Source organism: Poecilia latipinna, unplaced genomic scaffold (assembly GCF_001443285.1).
Source record: "Poecilia latipinna isolate Pla-1442-1.1 unplaced genomic scaffold, P_latipinna-1.0 Scaffold1447, whole genome shotgun sequence".
Classification (NCBI taxonomy): domain Eukaryota; kingdom Metazoa; phylum Chordata; class Actinopteri; order Cyprinodontiformes; family Poeciliidae; genus Poecilia; species Poecilia latipinna.
Window position 1 is genome coordinate 46,438 of NW_015114063.1, and position 13,872 is coordinate 60,309.

General features: G+C 36.8%; 1 long non-coding RNA gene across 1 annotated transcript; it reads left to right on the top strand.

The window, feature by feature from the left end:
- The first annotated feature begins 7,992 nt into the window (after positions 1 to 7,992).
- Positions 7,993 to 9,319, top strand: LOC106962679 (uncharacterized). The gene is made up of 2 exons (XR_001428032.1): positions 7,993 to 8,083; positions 8,959 to 9,319. It is a non-coding gene; the product is annotated as an uncharacterized LOC106962679 (long non-coding RNA).
- Positions 9,320 to 13,872: the final 4,553 nt, after the last annotated feature.

The following is a 13,872-nucleotide window of genomic DNA, read 5'->3' on the forward strand; positions in this document are numbered from 1 at the left end:
AAATTAAAAAAAAAACAACATAATCCCCTTTTGTGGGTGGCTGTGGAGGGGCTTTTCAAACCCCCCCCCCCCCAAAACGTTAACATCTATAGCGAGCATTTTTCAAATCAGAACATTATCAGGCTCGCAGACATTTGACACAAATTGTAGTCCTGCTGCCCATCCCTTCAATTATGTTATAAAATATAGAATCGTGTTTGGATTATTGGATTCTCCACATTTCCAGAAACTCTGGCTTCGTTTCAATATAAAACAGCTCTTTGATTGTGCTACCCACCTGCCTTTTGTTTGAACCTGTCCTTTACCTTCCAATGCAACATGAATAAAGACTGAAACTAGCTCCTACTGGCATGGAGCCATTTCAGAAACGCGCATCACACTGAATTCTGAAAGCTAGAGTGATGTAAAATAAAAAGAAGAAAAATGAAACACCTTTAGTACACTGTCAGCTGCAGTGCCAGTCAGTTTAAAGCAGCACGCTTATGGCAAAAAGGTTTACAGGGATCCATACCTACACAAAGAATTGGGCTGTCTGAAGTTCAGCAGCCAGACGGGTGAGCTGTAGGAGCGCTGGTTGTAAAACACTGGGAACAACAGAACCTAAGTTAGTATTGCAACAGTACCTGTTGCACTTAACATGGAACAATCAGTAAATTGAATTTCTTCCATTAGTATTTTAAGGATTAAACCACCATAATGAATTGCTTTACAGTACAGTGAAGGAAAAAGGCACAACTAATTTCCTAGCTCTGGAAGAGCTGCAGAGAGACAGTCGTGGAACTTCGAAAACTGTTGTTTACCTATTCCTTCACTGCAATCTTAGCCTGGTAAAAACTATCCCCTTGTTCTTCGCTTTGCGTTGCACAGAGGAAGAACAACTACCAACTCTAACCCGAACAGTCAGTTTTGAAAAATGATTTCTTCCCGGAGGCATGGACTCAATGTTAGCCAATCTCTAACAGGTGGCCTTGATGCATGTAATGAGCTTGTTTGACACCATGAAGCTTACCGGAAATTTCCTGCACTGTAAACTACCATCCTCCACTACGAAAAGAGAAGTGGCAAAAAAGATGGCTGCTGATGTTAATTCAGTATTTGTAACCATTGCCAACACGGACCCAGTGGCTGAGTTCACTTCCTCTGCTGGTATTGCCAAAACCAATACCAGCAGCATTGGTTTTTGGCATTGTAGTAGTGGGCAGACTACAATCTCAGCACTGAATGGCCAGGCTAATCCAATCTGACTGAGCTGGGGCTACGTTGCAACGAAGAATGGACATAAAATTCACTCTGGTGCAGAAAACTCCAAGAGACTTGTAGCAGTAATTTCATTGGAAGGAAGTAGCTGAGGGGATTTGAATACACATGGCCTACATTTTTATAATATGATCAAATGTAAAAATGTCCGAGGGATTTGAATAGCTTATTAAACTGAACATTTTTGTAGTTGTTTTCCAACCAGCTTCTTTGTGAGAAATATTAACTGAAACAAATGGGAACCGCTCTGAAATGATAATTTAACAAATCTGACCAGTGGCATCGCTAATATGTCTCGTTATTTTGCTTATAGGTTTAAACTCAAATGAAATACCACTTAACTGACCTGCATAGCAAACTCTTTTATTTCTCTAAACACATTTCTACCACATTCATCAGCTTGAAAGCATCAACTGACAAGTGCACTGTGATTATGCTGCTCCAAAAGAAGAACATAAAAAGAGCATTTAAATGCGACTTTAAACATTCCCAAGAATCCTCATACATTTTTTTTTTAATTTTGATTAAAAGCTTTAAACTGCTTTTTATTTTTTTAAACAAATGCAGTAAATAGTAAATATCCAGTGCATTCCTGTGAGCCCCAAAACAATGGCTGATCAGGGAGTAAAAAGTTATATTCAGCAGAAACACTGAGGCTATAGGCCAACGACTAATAGGCTTTACCATCCTTATCAGTACAGTACACTCTCCCCCCTTTCCTCACCCCACACACACACACACACACACACACACACACACACACAGCTTACTACATTCTCTCCCTATTTCCTTGCTTCCTTCCAGTCCCAGATGGCCTCTTCCTGTGCCTCCTTAGAGTTCAGAGCTTAACAATTTAAACCCGTTAAGTGCTATATGGCTGCTGATAAGGAGGGATATGAAGGAGTGAGAGGAAAGGTCTGCAGATTAAGTGAAATCAAATTGAGGATTAACTCATAAATGTATATGCTTGGCCGTATTTTCTGACTGCGGTCTCAAACGTATGGGTGAGACACTATGAAGAATCTAAAAAGTATGCAAATACGGCAGATGTACCCGAGCCAGTGAGATGCAAATATCTTCACTCCCGATGGGGAATTTTAAGAGCTGTTGAAGCTGACATATGACCTTTATTTCTTTTTAATTGCGGACAGTTCACGGACGTATTCATGTATTTTGTATACATTTCTCCCCTCTTCCATTCTGTCTTGTCTGAAATGTTTTCACTACTTTACCTGAATGCGCCTTCCAGTAAATTGAATTTCCTGGAGATATTCAAGAGGGTGCACATCTGTCTAAATAGGGTTTCGAGCTTGATGGTGTGTGTCAGAGCGAAAACGAAGCCACGGGGTGAAAAGACTTATCAGTAAATCTGCAAAGCAGGAAGGTGTTAGGAACATATCAGGATAAGAACATCTCTGCAGGATTGAATAGCTAAAGAGAACAGTAGCCCTCATTCTATCGCTCCAATCTCTTCCATCAACTCAAAGAGGTCAATTGCTGTGGACAGACATTTTCGACTGTCTATGGGGGGGAAGAAGATTTACATTTTAACCCCGAAATACGCAGAAATGTTCTAGGAGGAGTTTACAGCTGCGAGCTAAAAAGAAACAACTTTTGACCTGGTTGGAACCTTTAAAGAAGACTGTGTGTACTGATGTTTTCTATTCAACATGAGCCTTTTTGGACATGACTGTCAGAAGGAATTGTGGGGGAAAAAAAAAAAAAAAAAACAACCTTTGGAAGAAAATTGTCATATCAAAGAGTTATGCAGTGAGCACAAAGACATTCTGTTTGAATGATTTAAATAAAAGCTTATGTTGAAAACAAACCATCTATGTTTTTATTTTTGGAAACACTCCATTCTGATTACTGATTCAATTTGAGAAGAACTTCTAAAGTATGAATCCAAAAAGGTAAAGGTCATTGAAGCTGCTTTCAAACCTAGGCATCCAAACTGATTCCAACACAAGTGAACAACTTTAAGCATTACAGTTTCCACCTGTCGATAAAGTCTGATCTGAAGAATACTATTAATATTACTTGCTTTATATGCAATAGAATCATGACACTGTGGGCTGTCAACAATCCTAGCATTATCTTGGCTGATATGTATGTACAATTGACAATAAATTCAATACAATAGCTTTCAAAGGTTTGTATTTCCCTAAAAATGCCAGGTTTTAGGGAAATGCATTGCTGCATTGTTTGCAGCAAACAATACTGCAAAAGGAAGACAATGCAGTAAAATCAAAATGGTGAAATATTCTTGCTCCATAAGTGTGCACCTGGCCTTAAGTAAAGGTATCAGCTGTGGGAGGTGTACGAAAAGCCCCAATGCATTATTTATTTAACATGGCATAATGGAAATGGGCCAAAATAGCTGGGGAAAATATAGGATGATAGTGAAATTAAACTGGATTGTGTCCAAAATAAATGAAAAGCAGAAACTAGCGAATAAGTATGAACAATCTATCTTCAAAGCTGGGCAAAGTCTCTCAAAACTCTCAGGGAGAGTGTTATCATCTGATGAAACTAAGCTTGAACTTTTGGACAACATTCCAAAAACAAAACCACCAATCACCAAAGAACTTCATTCGGACAGTGAAAAGATAATAGAATCATGCCAGTGATTTTTTCCCCCCCATTTGGAACAGGATTTTACCAACAAGAAGAAAATTATGAACAGCGATAAGTACCAGTCAGCTTTGGCCCAAAACTTTAAGGTGTCTGCTTGAAAGCCAATGAGGATAGATATGTTTCCTGCATTTGGATATCTGGAGTTTCTTCACTTTGAACTCAGAACCAGGTTATTCATGGCTCACTCAAAAAGTTTGACTAAGGCAGTGCGGACATCAAAGACAAGTGATAAACGCAAGTGTGGTGTCTCTCAAAGTTTTACAAAAAAAAAAGAAAAAAAAAAGAACAACTTAGGGTCTAGTGCAAAATAAACTTCGATAGCAGCTGCATTCAAATAGGCTGAAACATCAGCGCCTTTGATGGGGAAAAGCTTTTTGAGAGTTTAGTTCCGAGTACTGCACTCATCAACAAATCAAAAAGTAGATTTTTGGGCATAATGACCGCTCTCGCACACTATCCAGCCACTCTGGAAAAAGAGATTCTAATGTGATTCAATTACAAGAACTCTCTGTCTGTGATTTCCATGAGCTTCACTGATGTAAGACTTAAGTTCCCACAATTTTTCAACTGAAACAACCGCCTGCTAGCTGCTGCATTTTTTTGAAATATATAATTTCTACTGGATAAACCCGTTTTTACATACAGAATCTCTACAAAGTAAACATTGTGTTGAAATTTCCAACAATTAGTCTTTGATTATTTTAATTAAAATTAAATAAAATGCTGAACCTTAATGATTTCTTGCTTGCCTTAATAAAAGAGAGTCCAGTGGAGCTGCAGATGGCTTTGGAAAGTCATTGAAAGGTCATAAAAACTCATTATTTTCAGGACTACTTTATTATATTACATTTTTAATTTGTGTAACCTAAGAGTTCATTTGGATGAAATAAAAAAAAAAAATCAGCTGAACCAAATGAACTTTACATTGCACCTAGCATGAGTGCTGAGTGAAAGTAAGGGAACATCTGGCACACCACAGGGAGGCTGACTGTTGCTAAATGATTTATTAGAGATATTGCACATCATGGCGATCGGATCAAAAACAGTCAGCCTCGTTGTTAAATTAACTGAAAACACTGCTTGATTTTTACCAGTGTAATTTACTGAATTTATCTATATAACAACAAACAAAGGTGACAATCCTGCTGCATTAGCGGTATAACAGGTCAGTTGACGCTTTAGTGCAATATTTCCCAACCCTGCTCCTCAAGGCACACTGACCTACATGTTTTAGATGTCCCCCCCCTCCTTCAGCTCACCCCATTCAGATGATTGCAATTCAGCAAAACTCTGTTAATCAACCATCAATTGAAATCATGTGTATTGAAACAGGAGAATGCCTAAAACTCGCAGGGCAGTGTGCCTTGAGGACCAGGGTTGAAAAGCACTGCTTTAGTGTATCTGAGGACAGATTGCTTTTCAGACTGCTAACTAATGCAGATCGGGGTGCTTTTGTCTACCTCTGAGAGTGGTTCAAGTTTGGTCACATTCAGCCCATTTAGGGGTGTTTTTAGCGTTATATGGGTGTGAGCAGAGTGCCTTGGACATATGTTAATGGAAAGTCTGAAAAGGAGCTGCAGAGAGTTTGTGCGGTCAGTGAGTTTAATATTAAACTAACTCAGTGCACATGACTGAGTTTCATATTTTTTTAATGCCCTCTGGATGAAAAAAAAAGTAAGGAAAAGAAGGTAATGCATTAAGGACTGAGTATGCTAGTGCTACACAGGGTTGTCTCTACTGTGGATTTTTGTGACAGAAAAGTTAGTTAAAACTGAAACTTTTTTTTCTGTTTGACAAAACTGTGTTTAAACATTTCGGTTATAACTGCAGCTGTCCTTGCATCAGCTCCGTGAACCTGCCACCTTGTTGTTGTCAGCTGGGTTTTTATCGCTGCGCTTTGTTTTATTGCTTTTATCCTTCTGTGATCTGACAGAAAATCACCAGCCTGCTCCCACTCTGACTGACACAACGGTTCTTTGTATGTTGAGCTCCCTTCTGTAGTGTTCTATACAATATTTCTAACTCAAAATGTTAGAACGTCTGATGTTCCATTTGTTTGTCATCTACATTGTTATTTTTTCTAAATGCTTTTTTTTTGTTATTTGGACAATGACATCAACTGGCAAGTTATACAAGTAATGAATGATTGACATAAGATTGGGCATACACTGTTTCTAGGATATTAAGCAACATGAAACCCACCAAATGTACCTTAAATAATTCAATTATTTTTCCTCTAAAATGTGTTTTAGAGAAAAAATAGTGAACAATTAATAAAAATTAAAGATGCCAATGATCTGATTATTGTAGACAGGTAAAAAAATCTGCAGTGTTACACATGATGGCACGGTAAAGACAGCGATTAATGTTTGGAGAAAATATTGCACAACAAGCACATTATAAAAAATAGAAAATTGTCTATAACTGATTAAAAGACAGTTATAGACACTCCAGGAGGCTGCAGCAAGAAAAAGAGCTGCAGCAATTTCCAAGAAGTATTGATTATTTTGCTACATGTGACAACGAGCTGCAAGCTTCTTCATGGCTCTGGACTAAGGAGTGGAGTTGAGAACAAAACATCCATATATGGATAAAATATTCCACAACCTTTTGGGAAAATGTGTTGTTGTCTGATGAAACCAAACAGGTAGTTTTGGTTCGTAGCAAATCGTGGTATGTTTGGAAACAAAAAAAATCACTGAACATTACCAAAAGAACACCACACTCGCTGCTGAATATGGTGATGGCATCATCGTGCTCTAGACCCTTGAGCAAGATGAAGAGACCCTAGAGTTAAGGGCTTGTTTTTGTCAGAGTTCAATCATAATTAATAAAGCGAATAGTAAGAAATACCTCACATTTCTGGCTCCGTACAAACTGGAGCAAAGCTAACCAGGAAGAAAGGTCTTAGTTTTTAGTGTTACAGTAAGTAAAAGCAAACATCCAACTCAACAGAAAAATGTGTTTATGATCGAAAAAGGAAAGTCCACAATTGAAAAACCTGCAGAGCCACCCAAGGAGTGTTGTGGACAAAATATGTTCTTATAGTTTTACTGAACTTTTGTTGGGATGAGCAGGCAAATACTTTGTCAAGTCACGACGTAGCATTTAAATACTCAACACTGAGACTGAATCAAAAGATGCTTTAACAAATTGTTAGATCAAGGCCATGCACACTTATGCAACAGTCATTTACTGATTTTTTTAAAATTCTTATAACAGATGTTTGTTTTTTTTTCATTTAAATTATACAAGATGGATTTAACATTGTGCATGGATATCATTTTGAAATAAACTTTTATAGTTTTGTGATTTTTACATCTGAAGGTCCTGATATTTTTGCCTTAGACTTTTGATGGCACACCACACAGGCAGATTTAGATTTACAAATTATTTTCATTCTACCAAGAAGATTGCGTTTGATAGAAAAGCACATAGCTACGTATCTTCTGAAAAATAAAAAAAAGAGAATTTGCAAGGGGTATCTTTTAAAAACAATAAGAAATAATTTGGTTTCATTTACGTTTTATTCAAAAAGGGCATTCCTAAAATAATTTATACACTTCTTCATAATCATTGAAAAGATAATTATTGACATCTTTGAGTTTGGAGGTGCTCCTTGCAATCATTCTAATCTTTAGCTATTTCTGTAAATTATCTATCAGATTAAAGTGGGAACTCTAGCTTAGCTTTTCCAAAAATGTTAGTAGTACTGCCAGTCGAGAGAAACAAGTATTAAAAAAGGAATATTTATGAGAAGTTGCAGAGATGTGAAATGCTTTAACCATTTTGAGCCTTCAAATTCTCAAATGACCATTTCTTTTTTTTCTCTCCATTTATTTCTTTCATGCTTTATTATTGTAGATGTCAAACTCAACACTAGGGATGAATAAAATCCTTAGAGAGGAGCATTTGGCTGAGGTAAGGTGGGCAAAGTATCCGCCTTACATGCCTCCAGGGCGGCTCATAGGTGATGGTCCGAAAAAAAAAAAAAAAACACGTCTGACCAGGAGGACACCCTGGGGCAGATCCTGGAGAGGTGGGAGAGATTAAATTTCACAGCTATCTTTGAAAAGCCTCTGTATCCCTCAGGGAAAACCTGGTGGAGGTGGCGAGGTGAGGGAGGTCCGCAGACTGGGATGTCAGGGTGGAAAGATGTTGACATCTTTGAGTTTGGAGGTGCTTGGAGGTGATTCTCGTTTTTTGCAACATCTGTCTACATCAGAAAAATTATGTGGCTGTATTCTCACTGATGACTAACATTTTGAATCAGTTACAATTGAGAGATGTCAGTCGATGAGATCAGTTTTGTTCTCAACGTGATGAATTTGTGTCAGTCATTCAATGAATAACTTGTACAGTAGGTCTGAAGTAAAGACAATGCGTGTCAGAAGTAAAAGTTTTTTTTCCAGTTTTCAGCTGATCAAGGAATAAAATTGTATGCAAAATTAAACATTACCAGAAAACTAAAAAAAAAAAAAATCCAACTAAGCAAGTGATGCAAAATGCATTGTTCTTCATGCTTGCTGGCAAACTAACATATTCGCCTTTAAACTCGAGTCCAGAAAATAACCTTGACAAAAAAAGAATAAGGTAATGATAAAAAATTTATGAAAGTAAATTATTCATCCATCTGCAACAGCAACCCTGCCTGTCAATCCAGACCCCGTACAGCTGTCTAGTCAGATGGAGGGTAGCAGGGATGACCCTGTCTGCATTGTCCAACCAGGAAGTGTGAATTGTTGCAAAAGGTTATGCTGCAGGAGGAGGGGCTATTTTGTTACAGACTGTAATTAGACTCATAGTTTTGCATGCCACTACATGTCACACACTTATAGATGTACATGCATTTGAAATATTTTTTTTTTGATATTCTGTAATTGGTATAATAATGGATCCCCATGAACATACTTGATGTGGCATTTCATGGAGTGACCAGTCATTTTTCTTATTTGGCTCACAAATATAGGTTAAAAACTAAATGTTAACCCATTTGCGGATGTTTCCCCGGAGACGTCGATTGGATCGTTATATTCTTTATTTTTATTTTTTTTGTGGTTTCAGGAGCTGAGAGGACACCGCCACCGTTTCCTTATCATGACATCTGCCTCACTCTTCCCGAGGGTCAAGCCAGCACTGCAGGAGGGTTAAGGAAATACGTGTTATGGTCACAGAGTTTAGCTAAATGGGATAAAGATGCTGGAGCAAACTGAGAACCAGATAAGGGCAGGTTCAATGTACCTGGCTCTTCTCAGAACTCCCTTCTGTAGGTTTAAACCACATGCTGATTATATATACGCAAGACTGTTATTTTTATGTCTTTTTCACAAGACTGGGGGTTAGTTTACATTAATTATCATATAGCATGTCATTAATGACTGATATTTTTTGCTTACTTTATGATACCCATTAAAAGTACATGTAGGAGTTGGTTGGCTCATTCTCTCTCTCTCTCTTTTTTTTTTTTACACAGTCTGTTGCATTCACAGGATCACCAAAAGAAAAATAAATAAATAATAACGAAAACAAGGAGCGCATATATTGTCACTAAATATTTCATCATAAGGACCAACTTGCATTCGTCAGGACTCCAGACATTCAAGCACCGCCCGTGAAACATACAGAAACACAGGATCTGCAGCATGTGGTTTCTGTGGTCTCCACTTTGTTTGGCAGGAGACATCTTTTCTTGCCTCACCATTTATTTTCCAAGCACAAGTCTTTCATTTTCACCAGAAGTTTTGTTCTTTTACGAAGTTTTCCCTCAGAAAGTTTGCCAGATATGTTTCTTTAAGCAATTTGCATCTTCTCCTTTTTGTGGTTTTGTAGAGACGAGCAGGAAATAAAATAGCCTGACCAGAACCATTAAACCATTTTTTAAACTTATTATTATTGTATGCTTTGACTACTGAGCAAACAAGAAACACTATTATGACTATCGGAGTCAAACAAGGAAGACCAATTCCCATCGTGAGCATAAATGGATCCAAATGTTTATTTGATAACAGCAGGAAACTTATTCAAATCCACAGACTAATTTAAAATCGCTATCTGTGTTATTGCAACTTTCTGCTCATTAAGGAAAGCTTGTGCAAGCGAAGAAGGAAAATTTACACTTTAAATGTGGGGAGATATCAGCTTGATTTGACAAGTAAGACTGCTGAAGCCTGTTACTGCCATCAGAGAAACAGCAAGAGTCCATTCTAGTTAAAGGATTACTATGATGAATCATTGACACCATATATATTTTTTTATATTTCTTGAGATATAGTTCTTTTTTTTGGTTAAGATTTTACATATTATATGGATGGACAATGTTGAAGGTGAATTATTGTAGTTTACGTAGATTGTTTGCTTGTTAATCTGAAATCAATACATATTAGATTTTTTTTTTTTTTTCACAAAATCAAATGTTTACAGTTTCAAATAGCAAGATCATAAAAAAAGAAGTTATTGTCATTGTCCAGAGTCTGATTATTGGGCAGAAACTTTCTGTTCCTAGTGAGTTTTCCCTTTTAGCACCGAAGCGTGTTGCTATCACAGAGGGAAAAAAAACAAAATCTTTTCCAAACATGAAGGAAAACTTGACCGACTCCTGTTAGCCACAGTACTAGCCTTCTTTATGCCTGCACTAAAAGCACAATACCGCCACCTTCTGTATAAGAAATGATCATGTTTATACAATGTAACTATCAGGCTATAATGTGATAGCGCTCAAACATTTATTTTCCTTCATGACAGCAATACACTTCTGTATTTTAGTGTTTATTTCTCGCAATTTGAAACATTTTCTGAAAAGGTTGAACATCATCATGAGAAAGTTGAAGTCTGAGCCACGCTTTCTGTTTCAAACTTTCACCCACACAGCTTTGGCAATCTGACAGGCAGCATTATAAAACTAGCATAAAATACAAAACAAAAGATTTTTTTTTTCTCTCTGTAGCTCCTATATAGCTTATCTACATTAATGGTGTCTTGCCTTATCGTCTGTGCTGCAATTACATTTGAAGTTTATGCAAGTACATGGTACAAATAGGGGAATCCCACTAGCCGCCTTTTTTTTTTTTTTTTACCTTTTTTGCTTAAACTATGACGCTTATACTTAAAAGATTGTACTAGTTTTAGCATACTGCTAAATAAATTGTTGAAATAAATGACTTCTTCATCATTATCAACTAATCACAAAGTGCTCTGGATTCAGCAGTTACCCTTTAGTATTTTCAATATCATCGTCACAGTGTCATGGAACCCTTTTCATTCACATCAAACACATTCAGAAATGACTAAAGATGACAAAGTGTATTTTTTATTTTGTTAGCACAAAAGATGGAACAGAAAAGATTCTGTTCCGTCAGGAATTCAGGATGGGTTTTACAGAGTGTTGAAGTATACTTATCGTAATAAACTGATCAGTTCTTCAAATCACGCTGGTCGATGTGGAGGGAAAAAAAAGATATGTCAGGAGAATCAGAAGAATAGCAACAAAATCTACAGAACATCAACAAAACGTGTCGCACCACCGTGTAGCTTAAAAACATAAAATGTGCTTGGAGATTATTAAACTGTATAAAGCAGTTTATTGAAACTATCAAATAAAAAGGTATATCGGTAAGTTGGCAAAACCTGACTCTTGGATTGTTAGTGAAAAAGAGGATAGTTTAACAAAAGAAAACAAACTGAGACAAATTACCAATGAAACTCTGAATCTGCTCATTTGAAGGTCATCATAAGAGAAATTTTATTAATTGTGTTGTAAATACAACAACTATGTTTAAAAATGAAATGAAATGACATCGAATTTATGTAGCGCTTTTCAGCACCATCAAAAATGCTTTGCAATGAAATCAGTCATTTACACACACATTCACACTTTTAGTCACTGCTGCCCTGGAGCAGTCTGTCAAGATGTACATATTTGTGTGTGTGTGTGTGTGTACATGCATAGCTTACATGTGCACACACACACGCAAACAAACACCAGATCAAGGCTTTTAGTGAGGTTTAGGGGTAAACAATTTAACTTTTAAAAAGCACTTATGTACGTCTGCATATTTTCACCTTAGAGATCTTAAGATACGCAGCTGGTTGTTTATGTGTGCTGGTGGTGTGTCCTGAGGTAAAGGTGTTTTACATCAGAATGCAGAAGGCAAAGAAACAAACGGCAGATAAGAGATCAAAGGAAATGTAAAAATAATAACACAGAAAGGATCTAAAATACAATATATGTGAAACATGTTGAGCCAAAAAAAATCTTTACTGGTACAAATTTAGATACGAAAAGATGGAAGATAAGAAAAAAAATACAGAAAAAAAAAACAGAATGCTGTATGTTCAGTCTGTCTGTGAATAAACAATTCAAGGAAAAAAAAATAGACCATCACATAAATCTGCAGTTCTTTTAAATTATACTGAGATTCAGCATCAGCTCAGAGTTTGCAGAACAGTCCCTTTGTTTACAAATGCTATACCAGCACATCTTGACTGACAACAGTTGGTAATCAAACACATTTCCACCACCAGGACAGAAAAGCACAGCGAGAATACACAGAAAAAAAGAAAAACCTTCAGAAAAACCTTGAGACCAAACGGTGGAAGAAGAAACCACAACAAGCTGGACATGTCGGCATGCTGAAGATCAAACCTGGCTCACTTATACAGCGATAACATCCCTCGTGTTCATTTCCACAAAGACAAGACGGGCTGGAATTCCATCAAATCAGAGTCGGGATGAAACTTAAAACAAAATAACTTAGAACAGGAAAAGACTTGACAGCAAAGTTGTTTGCAGACAACTTCATGAAACACCAGATGAAATTGAGCACTTAGTAATGATGCTCTGTTGCATTAACAGAGATCTTGTTCAGTAGTTCGCCAACTCGTCTTCTGTAAGATTCTGAAAGCAACCAGTTCGAACCACTGAGCTTTAAACTGATATATATTGCACATTCTTGATGCTGAACTGCATATTATGTGAAACCTAAGAAGGATTCAAACAAATTATGGAGATTTTGAGTTGAAATTTGAGAATTAACTCATATTTATCCAGATTTACAGGACAGGCCTCAAAGCATAAAGAGGAACCTTCTAAGAGCAAAATGTGTGAGTTTGTGACTGAGTTGTGAAACTCATAGCACAAATTGAGAAGTTCTCAAATAACCGTCTTTTCTGCTTGGAGCTTCTATGCTCTCCCAGTGCATGTGTGGATTTCCTTTGGGTACTTCAGCTTCATCTCTCTCTTGAATAGAGGTAACAGAGTAATTGTTCTGAACCATCAATACAAAGATGGAAAAAAAAATTGACTGTCTGAAGAGAAGAGTTCTTGAAGTAAGGACAGTTTGTGCTTTTTCACCAGCCTGAAGTATCAGACTTGTTTTTAGTTCTGTAATATATAAAATAAAAAAAAAAGCATCTTTGACACAACACAAATTATGGACTAAATTACTCTTAAAGCTTCCCCGAGGTGATGATTCATTACATTACTTGAACTAGATTTCATTATTCAGAAGAATGGAAGTGCTTATTGTCCAAGAGATGCATTTGGAGCATGTTTAAAATAGTTTCAGTATTTCACCACCGTACAGCTAGTCAGCCGGTACATTCATAATTCAGCTCACCTGTTTCAACAAAGGTCGACTAGAGGATATTCCCCCGTCTTTTTTTTTTTTTTTTTTAACCACAAAGGCATAGAATTTAATTAAAGTTGTACTGAGGTATCCCATTTGGTACAATGTGCTACCTGCACTTCTGTGTTTAATGGAGCAGTGCAACAATGCTTGTAGGAAGAAATTAAAGTTATGGAAGAAGGAAAAGACTGAAATCGGAAACAACAAATAGCGTCTCTAAACACAGTACAAAATGTTCGAGTTGCAACACAGTTTTGACACTGTTCCATGCATTAAAAAAAGAAAACATTAAATATAGTAAATTAGCATTTATGTACTTTTGATTAACTATTTAGTTTGCAATTCTAAGTAAAAT